Source organism: Arachis hypogaea, chromosome 20, assembly GCF_003086295.3.
Source record: "Arachis hypogaea cultivar Tifrunner chromosome 20, arahy.Tifrunner.gnm2.J5K5, whole genome shotgun sequence".
Lineage (NCBI taxonomy): Eukaryota > Viridiplantae > Streptophyta > Magnoliopsida > Fabales > Fabaceae > Arachis > Arachis hypogaea.
The window spans coordinates 123,798,816-123,811,256 of NC_092055.1; the positions used below are offsets into that span (position 1 = coordinate 123,798,816).

The 12,441-nt window shown below is 39.1% G+C and overlaps 1 non-coding gene across 1 annotated transcript; it reads right to left on the reverse strand.

Moving 5' to 3' along the window:
• Window positions 1-6,790: 6,790 nt before the first annotated feature.
• LOC112788257 (small nucleolar RNA R71) lies at window positions 6,791-6,898 on the reverse strand. Its single transcript, XR_003195629.1, has one exon. It is a non-coding gene; the product is annotated as a small nucleolar RNA R71 (small nucleolar RNA).
• Between the last annotated feature and the right edge of the window lie 5,543 nt (window positions 6,899-12,441).

Consider the following 12,441-nt stretch of genomic DNA (forward strand, 5'->3'; position numbering starts at 1 on the left):
CTATGTTTTCCACTCTTTCCACTTGTTGCACAACACACTCCATGGTTGCTTGAAATTGATCCAATGCTTCCTTGAGATGATCCCTTGACTCTTGTTCCTCTTGGATAATATGATTAGGATCATGTGGCTCTTGGATCAATGGATATGAGTATTCTTCCATGGGAGGTTGTGGTGAAAAGTAGTATTCATCTTGTGGTTGAAAATTTTCATATATTGGAGGTGGTTCATCTTAGTAATAATGTGGAGGAGGTGGCTCTTGAAAATGTTGATGTTGGCGTGGTGGTGGCTCTATGTGTGGTTCATATTGCTCATATGGTTGTTGGTAGGATGGATATGGATTAGGGTCATATGAAGATGGTTGGTAAGAAGGGGCTTGTGAGTATGGTTGGGAGTTATGTTGAGGGTATGAATCATAGGCATATGGTGGTGGTTCTTGAAAGTCACAAGGTGATTCACCATAATCATTGGATTGATATGCATCATAGAATGGCTCTTCTTCATAGTGCATTGGTGGGGGTTGTTGCCATGAGGATTGATCATAAGCATATGGCTCCTCCCACCTTTGGTTATCCCATCCTTGATACACATTCTCATTATAGTCCTCATCACCTACAACATAATTGTAACTACACTCATAGCCAAAGTGAGAATTCATGATAGCAAGAGGAAAATGAAAACAAAATCAAATAAGAAGCAAGAAAATTAAATCCTAAAACTAGCAAGAGCTAACAAAAGCACACATATTCACACTATTCACATATATACAATAACCAATAACATAACACCATTGCAATTCCCCGGCAACGGCGCCATTTTGATGAATGGATTTTTGATGGTATAGAATTTCACAAATGAATTCTCGTTGCAAGTATAGTTTCTAAACCAATCACTAATCCTTTCATACAAAAAGTTGTTTGTCACTAAAACAAACCCCTAAAATTAATAACCGAAGTATTCAAACCTCGGGTCGTTCTCCCTAGGAATTACAATAAAGTGTCTTGTTATTGGTTATGAGTTATTTTGGGGTTTTGGATAAGAAGCATGAAAAGTAAATGGCAATGAAAATAAACTAACAACTATAAAAGGCTCTTGGCAAGGTATGAAAATTAGAAGTCCTATCCTAGTTATCCTTCTCAATTGTGATGAGAATTGTTCGTTGCTACCACTTAGTTAACCCTTACTAATTAAAGGAAAGTCAAGTGGATGAATTGACTTGAGCCACAAGTCCTAGCCAACTCCCAAGGAAAGACTAGCTTTAGTGCACTCCAAACCAATTAGCAATCTCTCCAATTATCAATCAACAAAGGGATTAGATAACTCAAGTGTCACTAATTACTCCACCTAGGCCAAGAGGAACAAAATCTACACTATATCTAGAAGAGGCATTTCAACAAACACATAGAGTGCAATAGAAGTAAACATTATTAATTGCAAGAATTAAAGGAATCTACAACTACAAAGGCAAGAGATCAACAATAGAAAAGCAAAGAAGAACAATTATTATGAATTACCTCTTATTGAATTGGAAGAATGTAGAAGGAACAATACTAGATCTACAACAAAATATAAGAACAACATAAAGGAAATTACAACAAAAGAATAGAAGAAGATTGAATGTAGCAACAAAGAATTGAGAGATAGAAGTGGAAGAAAGCAAAGATTAAAACCTAGATCTAAGAACTAAACCTAATCCTAATCCTAATTCTAGAGAGAAGTGAGAGCTTCTCTCTCTAGAAACTACTTCTAAACTAATCCTAATGAGTGTGAATGATTGGAATTCTCTCTTGCTCTTCAATCCTTGGCTTTAAATAGCATCTTTGGCGCCAAAGTTGGTTGGGATTGGGCCCCACAACCCTTGAGAATTCGTTGGTCACGTTTTCATTAAAAAATCATAAACCAGCACCGACGCGTACGCGCACAGCACGCGTACGCGTCCATGGGGTGATTCGCAGGTGCGCGCAAGCGCCAAGTGCGCGCGCGCGTCCATGGGCGAGTTCAACTTTTTTGACTTTTCATGATTTCTCCACTTTGCATGCTTTCCTCTTCACTGCTTTGATCCATTCCTAGCCTTTTCAATCTGAAATCACTAACAAATATATCAAGGCATCTTATGGAATCAAAGGTGAATGAAAACCATCAAATTAAGGGTCTAAAAGCATGTTTTCACATCTAGGTACAAATAAGGAGACAATCACAAAACCATGCTATTTCATTGAGTACATGTGGGTAAAAGGTGATAAAATCCCTTAAAATCAATACAAGATAAACCGTCAAAATAGGGTTTGTCAACGACCCTACGCGCGTAGGCGCACCTGGCGCGTGCGCGCCGTTCTTCCAGAAAGCACCATCCACGCGTGCGCGTGGTGTGCGCGGGAGCGTCGATGCGCTGTACCAAATGCCCAGCTATTTTCCAGAGAGTTGTGCCAGGGTCGTGCCAGTTTTGTGCCTGGGCGCAAGAGCACTGATGAGCGGATAATTTATACGCTTTTTGGCATTGTTTTTAGTATATTTTTAGTAGGATCTAGTTACTTTTAGGGATGTTTTCCTTAGTTTTTATGTTAAATTCACATTTCTGGACTTTACTATGAGTTTGTGTGTTTTTCTGTGATTTCAGGTATTTTCTGGCTGAAATTGAGGGACTTGAGCAGAAATCAGATTCAGAGGTTGAAAAAGGACTGCTGATGCTGTTGGATTCTGACCTCCCTGCACTCAAAGTGGATTTTCTGGAGCTACAGAACTCAAAATGGCGCGCTTCCAATTGCTTTGGAAAGTAGACATCCAGGGCTTTCCAGCAATATATAATAGTCTATACTTTGGCCAAGAATTGACGACGTAAACTGGCGTTCAACGCCAGCCTTCTACCCAAATCTGGCGTCCAGCGCCAGAAAAGGAGCCAAAACCAGAGTTGAACGCCCAAACTGGCACAAAAGCTGGCGTTCAACTCCAGAAAGGACCTCTACACGTGTAACACTCAAGCCCAAGCCCAAGCACACACCAAGTGGGCCCCGGAAGTGGATTTGTACATCAATTACTTACTCATGTAAACCCTAGTGACTAGTTTATTATAAATAGGACCTTTTACTATTGTATTTGGCATCCTGGATTGTATTTTGATCCTGTGATCATGTTTTGGGGGCTGGCCATCTCGGCCATGCCTGGACCTTCACTTATGTATTTTTAACGGTAGAGTTTCTACACTCCATAGATTAAGGTGTGGAGCTCTGCTGTTCCTCAAAGATTAATGCAAAGTACTACTGTTTTCTATTCAATTCATCTTATTTCGCTTCTAAGATATCCATTCGCACCCAAGAACGTGATGAAGGTGATGATTATGTGTGACGCTCATCATCCTTCTCCCTTATGAACGCGTGCCTGACAAACACTTCTATTCTACATGAAATAAGCTAGAATGAGTATCTCTTAGATCTCCTAACCAGAATCTTCGTGGCGTAAGCTAGAATGATGGCGGCATTCAAGAGAATCCGGAAAGTCTAAACCTTGTATGTGGTATTCCGAGTAGGATTCAATGATTGAATGACTGTGACGAGCTCCTAACTCGCGATTGCAGGGCGTTAGTGACAGACGCAAAAGGATAGTAAATCCTATTCCAGCGTGATCGAGAACCGACAGATGAATAGCCGTGCCGTGACAGGGTGCGTGAGCATATTATTCACTGAGAGGATAAGATGAAGCCATTGGCAAGGGTGATGCCTCCAGACGATTAGCCGTGCCGTGACAGGGCATTGGATCATTTTCCCGAGAGATGACCGAAAGTAGCCATTGACAGTGGTGATGTATCACATAAAGCCAGCCATGGAAAGGAGTGAGACTGATTGGATGAAGATGGCAGGAAAGCAGAGGTTCAGAGGAACGAAAAGCATCTCCATTCGCTTATCTGAAATTCCTATCAATGAATTACATAAGTATTTTTATCCCTTCTTTTATTTATTATTCGAAAACACCCTTATCACTTTATATCTGCCTGACTGAGATTTACAAGGTGACCATAGCTTGCTTCATACCAACAATCTCCGTGGGATTCGACCCTTACTCACGTAAGGTATTACTTGGACGACCCAGTGCACTTGCTGGTTAGTTGAACGGAGTTGTGTCCACACATAGTGAAGAGCCAGAATAATGATTCCATACAATAACAAAGAATACTACATTAATGTGATCACAATTTCGTGCACCAAGTTTTTGGCGCCGTTGCCGGGGATTGTTCGTGTATGGACAACTGACGGTTCATTTTGTTGCTCAGATTAGGTAATTTTCTTTTTTATTTTCTTTTCAAAAACTTTTCAAAAATATTTCTAAAATTCTCTCATCTGTCTTCGAAAAAAAATAAATAAAAATGTTTTCAAAAATAAATTATTCTATGGCTTCAAAATTTTTAAGAATGAATTCTAGTGTTTCATGAAATATGTTGAATCATATCTGGCTGTAAAGCCATACCCAAACTACTTTGGGATTGGTATTCAACTAATCACTCCAGCCCATGTAATTATATGTTGCAGCCTGGCTGGCTGTAAAAGCCATGTCTAAATTCATTTGGACTGAGGCTTGCAATTGGTTATCAAGAGCAAGCTAGTTGGAGCTAATCCACCTGCTACTGTTCCTGATCTACCCGCTGTTGATCCACGATCACCTGCTGAAGCTTGGCTGGCCATTGGCCATGTCTAGTGTTTTGGACTGAAGCTTTCATTGAAAGCTTGGCTGGCCAGTGAGCCATGTCTAATTCCTGGACTGAAGCTTTAGACTAACATGGCAAGATTCCTGGAATTCATATTAAAAATTTTGGAATCCTTATTTTTCCTTTTAATTTTCGAAAAATATAAAATAAAAATCCAAAAAAATTAAAAAATCATAAAAATCAAAAATATTTTTTGTTTCTTGTTTGAGTCTTGAGTCACATCATAAGTTTGGTGTCACTTGCATATGCATCTTGCATTTTTTTTCGAAAATTCATGCATTCATAAGTGTTCTTCATGATCTTCAAGTTGTTCTTGGTAAGTCTTCTTGTTTGATCTTGATGATTTTTTGTTTTGTGTCTTTTCATGTTTATCATATGCATTTTTCGTTTCTTAGAGTCTAAACATGAAAGATTTCTAAGTTTGGTGTCTTGCATGTTTTCTTTGCACTAAAAATTTTTCAAAAATATGTTCTTGATGTTCATCATGACATTCAAAGTGTTCTTGGTGTTCATCATGACATTCATAGCATTCTTTCATGCATCACATGTTTTGATCTAAAAATCTCATGCATTGCATAATTTTCATGTTTTTCAAAAAAAAAAAAAATTCAAAAAAATAAAAAAAAATATCTTTCCCTTTTTCTCTCATCAAATTCGAAAATTTGGATTGACTTTTTCAAAAAATTTTAAAATCAAATTGTTTCTCATGAGTCAAATCAAATTTTCAATTTGAAAATCTTATCTTTTTCAAAATCTTTTTTTCAAAAATCAAATCTTTTTCAAAATTCTTAGTTATTTTCGAAAATTCCAAAAATATTTTTCAAAAATCTTTTTCTTATTTTTCCATCAAATTTTCGAAAATAACATAGTCAATTAATGTTTTGATTCAAAAATTTGAAGTTTGTTACTTGCTTGTTAAGAAAGATTCAAACTTTAAGTTCTAGAATCATATCTTGTGATTTCTTATGAATCAAGTCATTAATTGTGATTTTAAAAATCAAATCTTTTTCAAAACTAATTTCTATCATATCTTTTCAAAAATATCTTCTTATCTTATCTTTTTCAAAAATATCTTTTCAAAATATCTTTTCTAACTTCCTAACTTCTTATCTTTTCAAAATTTGTTTCAACTAACTAACTAACTTTTTGTTTGTTTCTTAACTTTTTCAAAACTACCTAACTAACTCTCTTTCTCTAATTTTCGAAAATATCTCCCCCTTTTTCAAAAATTTCCTTTTAATTAACTAATTATTTTATTTTTATTTTTACTTCAAAAAAAAAATTTCGAAAAATACTAACAAATTTTCAAAAACCAATTTTCAAAAATCACTAACTCCTTTTTCAAAATAATTTTCGAAAATTATCCCTCCCCCATCTCATTCTATTTATTCATTCATATCCTAACATCTCATTTCACCTCCTTCCATCCTCACAGTTGTGTTTCTTCCTTTATATTACATTCTTTGTCTCCCCCTTCCCTTCCACTCACAAAGGGATCCCTATACTGTGGTATAAAGGATCTCTATTATTATTATCATTTTTCTGGCCATTCTTCTTTGTCATATGAGCAGGAGCAAGGATAAGAACATTCTTGTGGAAGCAGATCCAGAACCTGAAAGGACTCTGAAGAGAAAATTAAGAGAAGCTAAAATACAACAATCCAGAGATAATCTTTCAGAAATTTTTGAACAAGCAGAGGAGATGGCAGCCGAAAATAATAATAATGTAAGGAAGATGCTTGGTGACTTTACTGCACCTAATTCCAATTTACATGGAAGAAGCATCTCCATTCCTGCCATTGGAGCAAACAACTTTGAGCTGAAACCTCAATTAGTTTCTCTGATGCAGCAGAACTGCAAGTTTCATGGACTTCCATCTGAAGATCCTTTTCAGTTCTTAACTGAATTCTTGCAGATATGTGATACTGTTAAGACTAATGGAATAGATCCTGAAGTCTACAGGCTCATGCTTTTCCCTTTTGCTGTAAGAGACAGAGCTAGATTATGGTTGGATTCTCAACCTAAAGAAAGCCTGAACTCTTGGGATAAGCTGGTCACGGCTTTCTTAGCCAAGTACTTTCCTCCTCAAAAGTTGAGCAAGCTTAGAGCTGATGTTCAAACCTTCAGACAGAAAGAAGGTGAATCTCTCTATGAAGCTTGGGAAAGATACAAACAGTTGACCAAAAAGTGTCCTTCTGACATGCTTTCAGAATGGACCATCCTGGATATATTCTATGATGGTTTATCTGAGCTATCAAAGATGTCACTGGACACTTCTGCAGGTGGATCCATTCACCTAAAGAAAACGCCTGCAGAAGCTCAAGAACTCATTGACATGGTTGCTAATAACCAGTTCATGTACACTTCTGAAAGGAATCCTGTGAGTAATGGGACGCCTATGAAGAAGGGAGTTCTTGAAGTTGATACTCTGAATGCCATATTGGCTCAGAACAAAATATTGACTCAGCAAGTCAATATGATCTCTCAGAGTCTGCATGGAATGCAAGCTGCATCCAACAGTACTCAAGAGGCATCTTCTGAAGAAGAAGCCTATGATCCTGAGAACCCTGCAATAGCAGAGGTAAATTATTTAGGTGAACCTTATGGAAACACTTATAACTCAACATGGAGAAATCATCCAAATTTCTCATGGAAGGATCAAAAGCCCCAACAAGGCTTTAATAATGGTGGAAGAAACAGGTTTAGCAATAGCAAGCCTTTTCCATCATCAACTCAGCAACAGACAGAGAACTCTGAACAAAATGCTGCTAATTTAGCAAATCTAGTCTCTGATCTATCTAAGGCCACTGTAAGTTTCATGAATGAAACAAGGTCTTCCATTAGAAATCTGGAAGCACAAGTGGGCCAGCTGAGTAAAAGGATCACTGAAATCCCTCCTAGTACTCTCCCAAGCAATACAGAAGAGAACCCAAAAGGAGAGTGCAAGGCCATTGACATAAGCGCCATGGCCGAACCTCTGAGGAGAGGAAAGGACGTGAATCCCAAGGAGGAAGACCTCCTGGGACGTCCAGTGATCAATAAGGAGCTTCCCTCTGGGGAATCAAAGGACTCTGAGGCTCATCTAGAGACTATAGAGATCCCATTGAACCTCCTTATACCCTTCATGAGCTCTGATGAGTATTCCTCTTCTGAAGAGAATGAGGATATTACTGAAGAGCAAACTGCCAAGTTTCTTGGTGCAATCATGAAGCTGAATGCCAAATTATTTGGCATTGATGCTTGGGAAGTTGAACCTCCCTTGTTCATCAATGAACTAAGTGATCTGGATCAACTGACATTGCCTCAGAAGAGACAGGATCCTGGAAAGTTCATAATACCTTGTACCATAGGCACCATGATCTTTAAGGCTCTGTGTGACCTTGGTTCAGGAATAAACCTCATGCCCCTCTCTGTAATAGAGAAACTGGGAATCTATGGGGTGCAAGCTGCTAAAATCTCATTAGAGATGGCAGACAGCTCAAGAAGACAGGCTTATGGACAAGTAGAAGATGTATTAGTAAAGGTTGAGGGCCTTTACATACCTACTAATTTCATAGTCCTGGACACTGGAAAGGAAGAGGATGAATCCATCATCCTAGGAAGACCTTTCCTGGCCACAGCAAGAGCTGTGATTGATGTTGACAGAGGTGAAATAGTCCTTCAATGGAATGAGAACTCCCTTGTATTCAAAACTCAAGGATCTCCCTCTGTAACCATGGGGAGGAAGCAGGAAAAGCTTCTCTCCAAGCAGAGTCAACCAGAGCCCCCACAGTCAAACTCTAAGTTTGGTGTTGGGAGGCCACAACCAAACTCTAAGTTTGGTGTTGAACTCCCATATCCAAACTCTAAGTTTGGTGTTGGAGAGTCTCAACAAAGCTCTGCACATCTGTGAGGCTCCATGAGAGCCCACTGTCAAGCTATTGACATTAAAGAAGCGCTTGTTGGGAGGCAACTCAATGTTTATCTAACTCTTATTTTTATTGTTTTTCATGTTTTCTTAGGTTCATGATCATGTGGAGTCACAAAATAAATATAAAAATTGAAAACGGAATCAAAAACAGCAGAAGAAAAATCACACCCTGGAGGAGCATCTGTCTGGCGTTCAAACGCCAGAACAGAGCATAGTTCTGGCGCTGAACGCCCAGAATGGGAGCATCCTGGCGCTGAACGCCCAGAACAAGCATGGTTCTGGCGTTCAACGCCAGAAATGGCATCAAATGGGCGTTGAACGCCCAAAATGGGCACCAACCTGGCGCTGAACGCCCAGAGTTGTGTGCAAGGGCATTTTACATGCCTAAATTGGTGCAGGGATGTAAATGCCTTGACACCTCAGGATCTGTGGACCCTACAGGATCATCTCAGGATCTGTGGACCCCACAGGATCCCCACCTACCTCATCATCCCTCTTTCCATTCATGATCATCCCTTTTTTTTTTTTCCATTTACCACTCACATCCATACACCCACTAACTTCAAAAATTCAACATCTCTTCCCCACCCAATCCCACCCATATGGCCGAATACATACAGCCATCCATCTCTTCCATATCCTCTTCTTCTTCTATTCTTTCTTCTTTTGCTCGAGGGCGAGCAACATTCTAAGTTTGGTGTGGTAAAAGCATAGCTTTTTTGTTTTTTCCATAACCATTGATGGCACCTAAGGCCAGAGAAACCTCTAGAAAGAGGAAAGGGAAGACAAAAGCTTCCATCAAGGGTCTATAGCTCAGTGGTAGAACATTTGACTGCAAATCAAGAGATCCCTGAGATACCTCAGGGGATACATTTTCTTCCACACAATTATTGGAAGCAACTAAGGGTGGAACATCAAGAGCACTCCTTCATCCTTCATGAAATCAGAGAAGATCTAAAAGCAATGAAGGAGGAGCAACAAAGACAAGGAAGAGACATAGAAGAGCTCAAGGACATCATTGGTTCCTCAAGAAGGAAACGCCACCATCACTAAGGTGGATTCATTCCTTGTTCTTGTTTCTTCTGTTTTTCGTTTTCTATGTTATGTGCTTATCTGTGTTTGTGTCTTCATTACATGATCATTAGTAGTTAGTAACTATGTCTTAAAGTTATAAATGTCCTATGAATCCATCACCTTTCTTAAATGAAAAATGTTTTAATTCAAAAGAACAAGAAGTACATGAGTTTCGAATTCATCCTTGAACTTAGCTTAATTATATTGATGTGGTGACAATGCTTCTTGTTTTCTGAATGTATGCTTGAACAGTGCATATGTCTTTTGAAGTTGTTGTTTAAGAATGTTAAATATGTTGGCTCTTGAAAGAATGATGACTAGGAGACATGTTATTCGATAATCTGAAAAATCATAAAAATGATTCTTGAAGCAAGAAAAAGCAGCAAAGAACAAAGCTTGCAGAAAAAAAAAAGGGGGCGAAAAAAAATAGAAAAAAAATAGAAAGAAAAAGAAAAAGCAAGCAGAAAAAGCCAATAACCCTTAAAACCAAAAGGCAAGGGCAAATAAAAAGGATCCCAAGGCTTTGAGCATCAGTGGATAGGAGGGCCTAAAGGAATAAAATCCTGGTCTAAGCGGCTAAACCAAGCTGTCCCTAACCATGTGCTTGTGGCGTGTAGGTGTCAAGTGAAAACTTGAGACTGAGCGGTTAAAGTCAAGGTCCAAAGCAAAAACAAAGAGTGTGCTTAAGAACCCTGGACACCTCTAATTGGGGACTTTAGCAAAGCTGAGTCACAATCTGAAAAGGTTCACCCAATTATGTGTCTGTGGCATTTATGTATCCGGTGGTAATACTGGAAAACAAAGTGCTTAGGGCCACGGCCAAGACTCATAAAGAAGCTGTGTTCAAGAATCATCATACTGAACTAGGAGAATCAATAACACTATCTGAACTCTGAGTTCCTATAGATGCCAATCATTCTGAACCTCAATGGATAAAGTGAGATGCCAAAACTATTCAAGAGGCAAAAAGCTATAAGTCCCGCTCATATGATTGAAGCTATGTTTCATTGATAGTTTGGAATTTATAGTATATTCTCTTCTTTTTATCCTATTTTATTTTCAGTTGCTTGGGGACAAGCAACAATTTAAGTTTGGTGTTGTGATGAGCGGATAATTTATACGCTTTTTGGCATTGTTTTTAGTATATTTTTAGTAGGATCTAGTTACTTTTAGGGATGTTTTCCTTAGTTTTTATGTTAAATTCACATTTCTGGACTTTACTATGAGTTTGTGTGTTTTTCTGTGATTTCAGGTATTTTCTGGCTGAAATTGAGGGACTTGAGCAGAAATCAGATTCAGAGGTTGAAAAAGGACTGCTGATGCTGTTGGATTCAGACCTCCCTGCACTCAAAGTGGATTTTCTGGAGCTACAGAACTCGAAATGGTGCGATTCCAATTGCGTTGGAAAGTAGACATCCAGGGCTTTCCATCAATATATAATAGTCCATACTTTGGCCAAGAATTGACGTCGTAAACTGGCGTTCAACGCCAGCCTTCTACCCAAATCTGGCGTCCAGCGCCAGAAAAGGAGCCAAAACCAGAGTTGAACGCCCAAACTGGCACAAAAGCTGGCGTTCAACTCCAGAAAGGACCTCTACACGTGTAACACTCAAGCCCAAGCCCAAGAACACACCAAGTGGGCCCCGGAAGTGGATTTGTACATCAATTACTTACTCATGTAAACCCTAGTGACTAGTTTATTATAAATAGGACCTTTTACTATTGTATTTGGCATCCTGGATTGTATTTTGATCCTGTGATCATGTTTTGGGGGCTGGCCATCTCGGCCATGCCTGGACCTTCACTTATGTATTTTTAACGGTAGAGTTTCTACACTCCATAGATTAAGGTGTGGAGCTCTGCTGTTCCTCAAAGATTAATGCAAAGTACTACTGTTTTCTATTCAATTCATCTTATTTCGCTTCTAAGATATCCATTCGCACCCAAGAACGTGATGAAGGTGATGATTATGTGTGACGCTCATCATCCTTCTCCCTTATGAACGCGTGCCTGACAAACACTTCTGTTCTACATGAAATAAGCTAGAATGAGTATCTCTTAGATCTCCTAACCAGAATCTTCGTGGCGTAAGCTAGAATGATGGCGGCATTCAAGAGAATCCGGAAAGTCTAAACCTTGTCTGTGGTATTCCGAGTAGGATTCAATGATTGAATGACTGTGACGAGCTCCTAACTCGCGATTGCAGGGCGTTAGTGACAGACGCAAAAGGATAGTAAATCCTATTCCAGCGTGATCAAGAACCGACAGATGAATAGCCGTGCTGTGACAGGGTGCGTGAGCATATTATTCACTGAGAGGATAAGATGAAGCCATTGGCAAGGGTGATGCCTCCAGACGATTAGCCGTGCCGTGACAGGGCATTGGATCATTTTCCCGAGAGATGACCGAAAGTAGCCATTGACAGTGGTGATGTATCACATAAAGCCAGCCATGGAAAGGAGTGAGACTGATTGGATGAAGATGGCAGGAAAGCAGAGGTTCAGAGGAACGAAAAGCATCTCCATTCGCTTATCTGAAATTCCTATCAATGAATTACATAAGTATTTTTATCCCTTCTTTTATTTATTATTCGAAAACACCCTTATCACTTTATATCTGCCTGACTGAGATTTACAAGGTGACCATAGCTTGCTTCATACCAACAATCTCCGTGGGATTCGACCCTTACTCACGTAAGGTATTACTTGGACGACCCAGTGCACTTGCTGGTTAGTTGAACGGAGTTGTGTCCACACATAGTAAAG